Source organism: Petromyzon marinus, unplaced genomic scaffold, assembly GCF_048934315.1.
Source record: "Petromyzon marinus isolate PM22_M1 ecotype Great Lakes invasive population unplaced genomic scaffold, UKy_Petmar_22M1.pri1.0 PM_Scaffold_68, whole genome shotgun sequence".
NCBI classification, from domain to species: domain Eukaryota; kingdom Metazoa; phylum Chordata; class Hyperoartia; order Petromyzontiformes; family Petromyzontidae; genus Petromyzon; species Petromyzon marinus.
Window position 1 is genome coordinate 87,710 of NW_027423675.1, and position 11,939 is coordinate 99,648.

An 11,939-nucleotide genomic window follows, 5' to 3' on the forward strand; every position below is an offset into this window, starting at 1 on the left:
CCGCTCCGCCCTCGGACACGATTTCATCCAGAACTTACTAGAAGGTTCTAGATTGCCTTCCACGTGTCCCCTGCCTGGCTCTGCCCTCGGCCACGCCCCCTTCTGGAACTCACTAGAAGGTACTGGGTCCTACAACACGTGTCCCCTCTGTCACCTTTGGCCTACATGCCATCACGTGCCCCTGCGGCCAATCGGGCTGCTACATCCTCAACTGCCCCCTACTCTGCCAGCCCCAGAGACGTCTACCATGACATATACTCTGCTGGCAGAGGGCTACTATACCCACTATTCTTCTCTCTGTCGGTAGATGGCACTAGGTGCCGTAGTGACCCATTATATGTCACTACACATGTAATGGACACCCACTGTGAACCAGTTAACTACACAGAACATTTATTCGGTTGGTTGGCATTATATATTATATTTTGTTCAGTCATCTTCGCGCAGAATATATACACGTGTGCAATATGGGTTTAATGTGTGAGATTATTCACGTCAATTATGTCGCCATATTTAGATAGGTGAAAGATTGAGGCATCATGCCACGATTGAGCCATTTAATGTCTGTACGCTCTTCGTTAATAAAATATAAGTGTATGCTTTCAGTTTAAATTCTTCATCATCATCATCATCGGACATGTTTAATCCACTGCTCGATGGATACTGATTTAATTACCAGCTAATGCTCACACACTTGTGTGGTGACGTGGAATGAGTCACTGGAGCGCGTGCCGCTGGGAGATTGGTAGACAATGGCATTAGGACTATCAGCCCGTTCTACCAGTTGCAGCTGTGGGCAAAGCATGAAGCCATCTGAAGGATCCAGAGGGGTGCAGGGCCGAGGGTGGAGCCTGGCCACGCTTTTCAGGATATAAGGCGAGCTCCAACTCACAGCCGGGGCAGCTGCGATCTGGAGTGGAATTCGTCGTGCTGTCGTAATTGTGATCGTCACCCTCTTCAGCTGTGGGTTTGCCAGCATGTTGGCTGTCCCGACCCGGTGTGTGGTTATCCCCTAAGGCTCTGAAGGTCGGAATAAAAGAGATAGAGTACCTCCTATTAGTGTCTGTGAACTAGAACACAACATTTGGTGTCAGGCGTGTTAACGAAAATTTTTTTATATTTTAGGGTTGTTATGAATGTTTTTTTCTTCGAATCCTTGAGGGGGAAATAGACTATGCTGAAACACGTGAAGAGGAAGGCTCTCACCCGCATACCCTCGGGCAAGGAGGATTCCCGGGCAGGGCTGGCAACCGGGACCCCTTGTGGGGGGCCCCGGAGTGGTGATCCCGGCGGGGCAGCGAGCAAAGGGCGACGGCTCTGCGCCGCCGCCGGCTGAAGGGGGGCTGCGGGCAATCGGCAAGCGCATCGTGGGGCGGCTTTCCACAGTGTCGACCCTGGTGGGGCAGCTGGGCAGGGAACAGCCGAAGGAAGGGGCTGTGGCTCGGGGGTGGCGAGCGGGCGACTCCACCATCACTGCCGACCGAGGGCAGGAATTGGGTCCCTTTAACCTGCCGCCGACAGCTCATCCGGGGGCACCTTCCCTAGCGCAGCGGCTGCTGCTTCTCAATTAATTTTCGGCTGCGGGGGGTGCTTGGGCGGCCTTCCAGCGGTGGTTCTCCACCAATTGCGAGCTCGCAGGGTGGTCCGATGTGGAGGCGCTACTTATTCTTCCCACCGCACTGGATGACAGCCTTGGCGGCGTTTTTTTACATTCCGGAGGTGGACAGAACGAAGCTGCGTCAAGCGTACTCCCAGTTGGCGGCAATTTTTGAACTGCCGTCCAACGCGGCAGACATTCGTAATACAGAGTTGGGGGGAGACGGAGACACCCCGTGCTTTCTGCAGCGCATTGCTGTCGCTGGCCAAGGATGCGTACCCAAAGATGGAGCAGGCAGGACTGGATTCTCTGGTGCTTGAGAAAATGTTGACGCTGGCTCAGGAAATTAACGTTTGTTTGCCGGCCACAGAGGAGGATGACCTGTCCTCGATTCAGGTAGCCCATTGCATCCAGGCCCACTGTAACCTGCGACGACGTGCTGGGGTGACGGCAGGGGCTGGTTTTCCGGGAGAAAAGGGCAACCAGGCTCTCTGAGAGTCTCCCTGGGTGTACGCGTCAGGTGGTTGGAGCCTGCGGAGGACATTCGGAGTGGGACGACGATGGGACAAGCGGCGGGGGGGGGGCCCATTACCTCTTTCAGTTGTGGCCTACCGGGACACATCTCCAGGGGCTGCCGTGCTGATTTGGGGCCGCCTCCGCTCCTTTGGGTCCAAAGGCAGGTTGCAATAGGTCACACACCCGGCCGACACAGCCACCTCATGCATCCCATTGCAGTCAGTGTCAGGTGCACATGCCATCGCCCCTCATAGGAATACGGGGTATGAAGGTGGTGCATGATGGTTGGCAATGGACCGCACTGGCACACTGTGTCATGGCAGCGGGATCATCCAGAGTATGTGGATTTGTGCAGGCTGTTGAGGTGCGAATGCTCATAGATACGGGGGCATCCGCCACCATGGGTTCAGAGTTTATTTTTAGGACTCTGCCATAGATGTGGGTTGCCTGGGTCTGGTAGATAATCTGTTGCCGCTAATGGTGGGAGTTTAGGCATTGTGGGCTAAATCAAGGCATCTATACGGACTGGCGATATTGAATGGACGGGCCTGGTGTTGGTTTCAAGTTCGTTAGCGGTGCCTTGTTTATTGTGGAAGGATTTTTGGAAGAGGATGCCCCTCTGGATTTTAATTGACCAGGGTTGTGTGGAGTTACCGTCGGGGCATCGGTTGAGATTTTTGGAGTCCCCTACTGGATGGTGTATCGCTAACACTGTGGTTCAGGCCATGGTGTGTGAAACTGTTAGGGTTCCCCTGGGTGCACAGATGCTCATACCCTTGAGCTGCGGTAACGGCTCGACCAGAAAATCGCTGGGAGTGAGGTTCTTCTAACCCCTTCAAATAGAGCAGTTCGTGGGCAAATTTTTATAGGGCATCAGACCTAGTGTGGGGAGCGGTGGCGCAGCGGTTAACACACTAATGAACATGGCGACCAGGGTTCGATTGTCCAACACCAGTGACAATTATCTGAGCCGGTCCTGGGCCTCCCCTAGATTAACTCAACCTCGAATGAGTATCAATTACAATGTGTAAACAACGCCACTGGGGAGATAAAGGCGGCCAAGCATGGTGCTGGCCACACACCCCATTGTGTATCGTACCAGCCTTCATAGGTGCTGGCTACAGTAGGCTGTTGGCAATATATTGTATTTTAATTAACTATTTGGCACGTTGTTTACGTGACATACCTTACTGGCTGTCGGGTGGTGGAGGGTTGCGACGCATCTATACTTATGGGATCTAATCCTAAAACCTGTATTAACATTTTAAGCTGTGTTCAACCACCACACTACAGGTCTCAACAACACTCACTCACTGGTTCGCTCAATCACGATTATATTATTGCGTATGGAGGCAATAAAAGGTGTCAATTGAATACAGTGCACCAAAAAAAGTTTAACAGTTGTATTGCTATATTCTTGGTTCTTTCGGTAAAGTCACGTGGTTTTCACACCTGATGATTGTTGTGTTGCAGTCGAAACGTCGTGAATTTTATTGTTCTGTTAACGCCGACAATGGTATCTGCAGCGAAACGTCGAATATGAGATTGGAAATTTTGCTCTCTTAACATTTCGGCTATTGCTGAAGTGCCAAATCAATTGGCATGTTTTCCCAAGTGACGACTTGAAGTGATTGGCTCTGTCGGTTGGTGGAGGGTTATACTGAACAGTGGCCTCTTACTTACCAAGAGTATAATGACATTTATTTTCGGCACTTCTTGACTCGAGTGCTCACTCGCCACGTCATGGAGGCCGTGATGGCGTGGAGAAGGCCGTGGTAGCGGAAAGGATGCCGTGATAAACTCGCTCATCTTACACCGACTCACTCGCACATCAATGACTCGCGCAACCACAGACCCATTCACTCATCATACACTCGCTCACACTACCACTGACTCGCACACATCATACACTGGGAGTGTCATGCTGCCAGCTATGGCTGCAACTTTGGTCGTACATGTTATAGTATCGTAATACTATTGCATGTTCACCAGCTCACTCCTTGTTTAAAAAATGTTGCTGTGAAGGTCTGGCTCTCAGATTAACTCTCCCAAATAACATATATTGGTAGTGTCCTGATATAGACCGCCTAGTGGGAAGGATGTTGAAGCTGCATCTGCAGAGCTTTTTGGAGGCCTCCCTAAAGGTGAAATAGTTTTAGTGGGTGATCTAAATTGGAATTTGCTAAACCCGCTGGCCGTGGCCACAAATTTTGCAGATGAATTTAACCTGTTTAAATTAATAAATGTCCCCACAAGACCCAACCTAAAAAATCTGGTACAGTCATCTCTGCTTGACGTCCTATTGACAAATGCCCCTCACAATTTCACACTGACTGGTGTTCTGGGTAAAAACCTTAGTGATCGCTCCATTTTTGGGGTGAGATCATCAGCCAGACCCGAAGCACTCGGACACTTCAGCACTCGGGCATTTACTAATGATGTGCTTCACTCGGATATTGACAAGGTCTGTGATATCCCCAACCTAACTACGGCTTGGGAGACCTTCAGGTACACGTTTCTCCAAATTCTTAACAAACATGCTTCGTTGGTTAGATTTAAAACTAAAGGCAACCACCCACCATGGTTTGATCCTTTGATTACAAAGCTCATGAAAACTAGGGACAAGGCTTGGACATGTGCTCAGAAAAGTACTTTGGTCAATGACTGGCTAGAATACAGGATTTTAAGGAATAGATGCGTCGAAAAAATGCCTATTTTTCCTCCTGGAATCACATGGAAATGCCAGGATTTTCTGGAAAACAATCAAATGTATCGAAAAGGCATCCAATACAGATAATCTGCCCGTTGAGCTTAACGGAAATGGGGAATATTTTTCAGATCCCAAAAAAATAGTTGACAATTTTTTAACCTTCATTTTTCTGAAGCTGGTAATCTTTTTGACAATGTATTGGGAGTCACCCCTGCTCATGCAAATTCATACACCCCTGTCCAAATATTAAACGACTTTAGTTTCCAGCAAATCCACGAAAGCATTGTTCTGAAACAACTGTCCTACCTCAAAGGGTCTTCCTCTACCGGAGCAGATAGTATTCCCATCTTTGCTCTACTAACTGTTGGTCACCTAATATACAAACCTATAGCCCATATTTTCAACCTGTCCATCATATAAGCATCAGTTGCTCTAGAATGGAAACATTCCTATGTCCGTCCACTTCACAAAGAGGGCCCTAAAGGTGATCCAAATAACTACCGACCTATCTCAATTTTTTCCCCGTTCATGAAAATGTTTTAAAAATTATTGAACTACCAAATTATCAGTTTCCTGTCCACCAACAATCTACTACATCTAAAACAATCTGGGTTCTGAAAAAAATACAGCACCACATCTGCTCCATTAGACTCTCTGAATCACATTTACAGTAGCCTTGATACTAAGCAGTAATGTGCCTGTCTTTTTCTTGACCTGTCCAAAGCTTTTGATACAGTAGACCACAACACCCTGCTAAGTAAACTAAGTTGCCTCTGTTTTTCCGAAAACGCAGTAAAATGGGTACAAATTACCTCTTCTCTTACCCAAACTGTATTCACAGATGGTTGGAGGTCAATCGGCGTTAAGATAACAAAAGGGGTTCCAAAGGGTTCCATCCTTGGCCCCCTTTTGTTCTCTCTTTATGTCAATGACTTGGGCACTGACCTGGATCATTCCAGGGTAAATCTTTTTGCAAATTACACGATACTAATTACTGCTGGCCGCTCTCCGGATGACTTGATTGCTAAGCTACAGGGTGATTTCAACAAACTACAACATCAGTTAGTTGCTCTTAAACTAGTCCTGAATACTTCCAAAACCAAGGTGCTATGCTTCTCACCTTGACTAAAGCTGGAAGTTATTTTTCCCCAATTACAGTCCTTAAATAATTATCAAATAGAGCAAGTCAAGATCTATAAGTATCTTGGTCATCCTGGATTCAAAACTGAATTTTGAAGATCGCATTGATTATATTGGTAAAAAGACGAAAATATAAATTGGTTTTCTGTATCGACACAAGCCCTGCTTCTCCCCCAATGTTCCGTTTTGCATTGATAAAAGCTACCATACTGCATCTACTTGATTACTGTGACATCGTGTAAAAATCAGCCCCAAGTACTGAAGCTTGATTCCATCTATCACTCGGCCTTAAGATTTACATTGCACTGCCCATATAGGACTCACCACTGATCTCTCTACATTGGGTCAAACTTAACATCTCTTAATGTTCGACGGCTTGTGCAACAGATCTTATTTATTCACGATGTACTTACAAAAAATTCCGCAGACTACCTACTGGATCTCGTCTCTGTTTCAAAGAACAAATTTGACCTCAGGTCTTCGCTCATTTACCAGCTTCACATTCCCTATTGCCGTACAAAAACTGGAGGAAGGGCCTTTGCTATTGATGCCCCCAGGTTCTGGAATGCTATTGCCAATAAACTGCAACTTGAATCGCTACCCATGAGATCTTCTCTCAACACTGCTCTAGAGGAGTTGTACACCCCTAGCTGCTACTGCTATTCATTAGCGTAACATAAAATGTTTCGCTCCAGATGACTACTGCAAAGTATTATCTGTATTTTGATTTAGCGTGCTGATCTTAAAGGTGCATTGAAAAAATAGATACTCCGACTGATGCTTCTATTGTGGAGTAACTCATTCAGCCAGCTGTGGCTCTAGGGTTTGGTGTTTCAAGTTATTCATGTAGTTTATTGTTAAAAATTCGGTCAGTCCCTATGATCACTGTTACATTGCAATTATGGCTTCATTTTTGGTTATTTCGAAAACGTTTTTTGGTTTGGACATGTTTGTAGTACGGAGTTAGAATGGTGGCCTTAATCTAAGTTTTCTTGTTGTTGTTTGACTTGCATCCCACTGGGATTTTTGCACACAGCGTTGGTGTACGGTGCTTTTTCAAGAATATTTTGCTGTTTTTTCCTGGATTTTCTGTTTGCACAGTCACTTTAAGATGTTTTCTTGTTCGTTTTTTCTTGTTTTTTGTTTGTTGCGGTTGCTCCCGATTTCAAGAGCCAAATGGCTCACAGGGCTATACCAAATAAATAAATAAACTGAAATGTATATCGTTAATACTGGTAGGAACCTCCTGGTGACACCAGCCCACAGGGGATCATTGTGACCGTCCGTCGTGCATACAAAAATGGGAGGGGCTGGGTGGGGAGGGGCTGGTCACCCCGTGGTGCCCTTATAAAACTCAACGTTTAACCTACTCACGCCGACTTGTGCCTGCCCTCATAGTCGGGCATATTTGCGGAATACACCACGCCGCCGTTGACCCTGGTCATTGACCGAGCAACCCAACGTTCCTACCAGCTCCCTCCGCTGCAATGTGTTTTGTTAAATTTGAATCACAGTTCCTATGATTACTGTTCTTACATTGTTTTTATAGCTTTATTTTGATTTCGAAAACATGGTTTAAGCCATGTTTCTTGTGGAAGTGCGGAGTTGGCGTGATAACTTAAATCTAAATTGTCTCATGGTTGTTATTCTTTGACTTGCATTACACGGAGATTTTTGCACACAGCGTTGTAATACCGTTTTCTTTTCTGGAAGATTTGCTGCTTTATCCAGGATGTTTCTGTTGCGTGTCGTCGCTTTAAGATGTTCTCTGTTCACATTGTTTGTGCTTGCACCCGACTCAAGAGCCGCATGGCTCACAGGGATATACCAATAATAAATGAAACTTGAAACGAGCCCTGTGCTCATACGACTGGAATCATGACCCCGTTGTTCCCCACTGCCATGCCCGCACGTCCGCGTGTCTGCCCTGGTCCACATTCGCGCCTCTGACTCGACCATCATTGCTAGCGTCACGCTCACCAACAGGGACACTCACTGATGTTCCTCCATTTACGAAAGCGATGCTTTCTTTATAAAACGCGCGAAAAACTAAATATCAAATGAATTTTCCCATTAATTTAATGCAAAAAAAATCGGGATGCGTTTCGGACATATCAACTCCACTCCTTATCTAAAAATATACACCTATATCACTTTTCACAATGCAAAAGTACCCGTAAGGATTTTTTTTACCTTTGCAGGGAATTCACCAAAAGATTTGCATGTTGAATTGACTGGAGGTGATGTGGAGGCTTTGCTGTTGCCCTGCAGGGACACCGTGACGCTGTAGTGGACGGGTGATGCAGCCTCCACGGTGCTTCTTGTTTGATCTGGCGCGTGCCGTATGGAATTTCGTTCACACGGAAATTCGATTTTGTTCATCTAAAGGTGTCCATAATTTGTCAATTGCATGAACGTGACATTTTGTAAAATCGAACGTTCGTAAATAAATACATGAAGCAGGCCACTGTTGTATATGCCCCCCTTTCCATCTTAATATTAACAAGTAATTTTTCGATACATATAGATACATATTTCTATTGTTTTTATTTTAATAATGAATAAAAACACCAAACCAGGCCTCGGCATGGCATGTGGAGGTCATATTTACCTTGACCCACTAACACGATTTTGACGTTCAGAGCCCTCCCAGGGTCAGAGGGAGCAGATAGAGAGCAGAGCGCAGCGGATTGCAAGGGGCTGACGTAAACACAAAGCCAGGGTCACTGGGAGTTTGCGTTAGCCTAGATCTAGTTAAGTCAAAAAAGCTAATTGGTTCTGCATTACTATTAAAGTAACTTCAAATCGGAATTTAACGACAGGGTAGGCTAAAGTTATTTATCTTCACACCCACTTCAATTGAACCCTGCCACAAGCTATAGCAATGTAACCATCACCCGTCTATTAATTAATATGAAATGTATTTACATTTTAATAATTTCTATACGACTTGACCCGAAGCCTATAACAATCAGGTTTTCATAAGTCAACATGAATGCTCTAATCCACCCATACGCAAATAATAAGCAGGGTTAAAGCAAGAGTAGAGAGGAAAAGAAATGCAAGCGCACAGCAAAACTGCAACGTAAGCAAAGGGCGATGTTAAACCCAAGGTCGGAGAGAAAGGGAGATCCTGGCCGTCTTTGTATCCCCGCAGCGCGGGGTAGGAGTGTGTATACGCTCGAGGAAACACGAGTCAAACACCACAACGGGAAGCTGATACAGACATTGGATTAATACAGAATCATAACTTTGGAACTCTGATGAAATGAAATGTTAACTTAAAACTTTTTAACCATTTCTTTGTGCGTCGGTGAAAGTCGGAGGGAATATCGCCCCTCCCTCCAGGTTGTGCACCCAGACAGAGAGGCGCCTTCGAGACAATTTATTACATTTGATTGTTTTACTTGTGGGTTTTATGGTAGGAGTATGACAACGGAATATACCGTGGGTGATGCACACAATGACACACTGACACACGTACAGACACACACACACGGACGCAGATACATACGGACAAATCCTGACACAGCAAAAATCGAAAGAAACTCCGCCTTGTGGGCAGGATCCGAGTGAAGGGATTTTTGTGCATAAAAAGAGGATCCTGAGCATTGAAACCTCAGTTCGACCGGAGGGGGTCGGCTCACCAGAGTTCGACCGGGGTGGGGGGGGGGGGGTCGGCTCACCAGAGTTCGACCGGGGGGGGTCGGCTCACCAGAGTTCGACCGGGGTGGGGGGAGGGTCGGCTCACCAGAGTTCGACCGGGGTGGGGGGGGGGTCGGCTCACCAGAGTTCGACCGGGGGGGTCGACTCTCGGGAGACAGTTCGACTCGGAGGAGCAACTCGGAAGAGTTCGACCAGGGGGGTCGGAACTCGGGGAGTTCGACTCGGAGGAGGTCGGAACGCGAGAGAGTTCGACCAGTGGGCCGGCTCAGGAGCAGTTCAAATCGGGAACGAGAGGAACAGGTCGCCAGCCGGCGAGCTGCAGAGCAGGGGGCGGCGAACAGAGGCCAAAGTGGCCCCGTCGCTACCCACTGACGTTGGCAAGAATCGCAAGGTAGTGAGGCGCCACCGAGTGGGATTTTAAAAGAGCTGAAAAAAAGAGTATTGTTGAAAGTTTATTCTACATTGAGTCCAGCTGCAGAGCGACCGACGCACCAAGCAAGAGCTTCTGCAAACCAGAGCAAGAGCACGTGTGACTTGAGTCATCCAGCAGTGGAGAAAAACCTGCTTTCAGCAAACCAGCAACGAGCACCTTCGAGTTCTCCACCCAGAGAGAGGGAGCGTGCCGATGCAGCTCATCCAGCAGCGGAGAGAAACTGCTGTCGGCGAACCAGCACGAGCGTGATCGCGCAGCTCATCCAGCAGTGGAGAGAGGTGGCCACTGAGCAGCACTGAGAGCGATCAAGCAACTCTCCCCCGTGTGGACAGAGGCTGGCTGCTGTGTGGAGGAGGGAACGCCGATACGTATGATGCACAACCCCTACTCACCCTGACCGCTCTAAAGGGAGCGAGTATCCCTTTCATACAAGGGACCCGTCGACGTATGTTAACGCGAGAAGACCAACCACACTCACATTACCCTATAAAGAGAACTCCACGATACGATGATGCGCTATGCCCCACTGCACGACCAATCTGACGTTCGCTGGACCTAAAGACTCAACTCCAAACAATGACTACTCCACACAATTCATGACACACAAACACACTCAAGTCCGTGAACCATCTGGCCGTGGAAGCATCGATAGTGTGATAACAGTCCGTCGTTTATAAGTATATTCATAATTTTCCTCTTTAATATTTTGTTTTGGACTGTACTTCTAATCGCATAAGTTACCAACCGATCCATCAATACGAATTAACCCTTGGCACCTTCGCCACGGAGCTACGCTCCCGGGGAGGAATCGTGCTAAACCGATTTTCTGATTATACAATCTTATTCACGAATTAATTAATCTCCCGTGAGATAACACGTTCTGCCGCATACCCTCACACTAAGCCATTTCGGTAATCTTATATTCTGTCCGGTGGATCTGTTGTTACATTTATGCCTTTGGAAATAACTGTTTGATTGTCTTTTTATATGAATACCGTTGCATGTGAATCAATCGCCGTGATAACATACTGACCATTTCAAGCATAATAATCGTTCATATTATAATGTATAAGCTTTTGTGTAGCATAGCATTGGCATGTTCTGACTCTCTCTCTAACTAACGGCAATCGCTTTATGCGGGGTCCATGTGTTATCAAAGTGAAATCGTACAGTCGTTGATGATTCTGTATTGATACCGTGTGGATACCGTGTTGAAGTTCCGAGATTGAGAGTTTGCATACATATTATAGTTAAGGTTTAATTAGAAAATAAATTGATCAATACAGAAGTGGTCGTGTGATTCTTTCCTGAAATTTTTGCATAAGATCTGTATCCTGCGATCAGATATGAACTCGGGATCCTAAACTATAAACACACCAATCCACACTCATTAAACTTTAAAACGAATGATATGAACTTGGGACCTAAAATATGAACACAGAGTGTTAAAGCGAGAATCATTGTATTATGCTGATCAATAATACAAAGTTAGACAACGAGGCCGAATTGACACTAGCGTAACTGCACACGATTGATTGCGTTATCCTGATTGATAACCCCACCTCGTCAACGAGGCGGGGCCTGATTATCATAAAGGCTATCATTAACACAACCACACCCACTCGTATAAATTAATACGATTACCTCTCTAATTAGCATAGTTATACGCATAATTACACGAATGAACATAATTTTGGATTCATTATGCAAATTTCGAATTTCATTTAATTTTCATTACTTTTCATCAATTTTCACACACCCACATATCCAACACCCACTCACTCAAGACTTCACTCACCCACCCACTCACCTATTCACTCCCCCACTCACAAACCCACCCATCCACCCACCCACTCTCTAACTCACACACTCACCCG

General features: G+C 46.4%; 1 long non-coding RNA gene across 1 annotated transcript; it reads left to right on the forward strand.

Annotated features, from left to right (window-relative positions):
• The first annotated feature begins 529 nt into the window (after positions 1 to 529).
• On the forward strand, positions 530 to 8,548 carry LOC142923756 (uncharacterized). The gene is made up of 2 exons (XR_012940822.1): positions 530 to 1,993; positions 2,118 to 8,548. It is a non-coding gene; the product is annotated as an uncharacterized LOC142923756 (long non-coding RNA).
• The last annotated feature ends 3,391 nt before the right edge of the window (positions 8,549 to 11,939 follow it).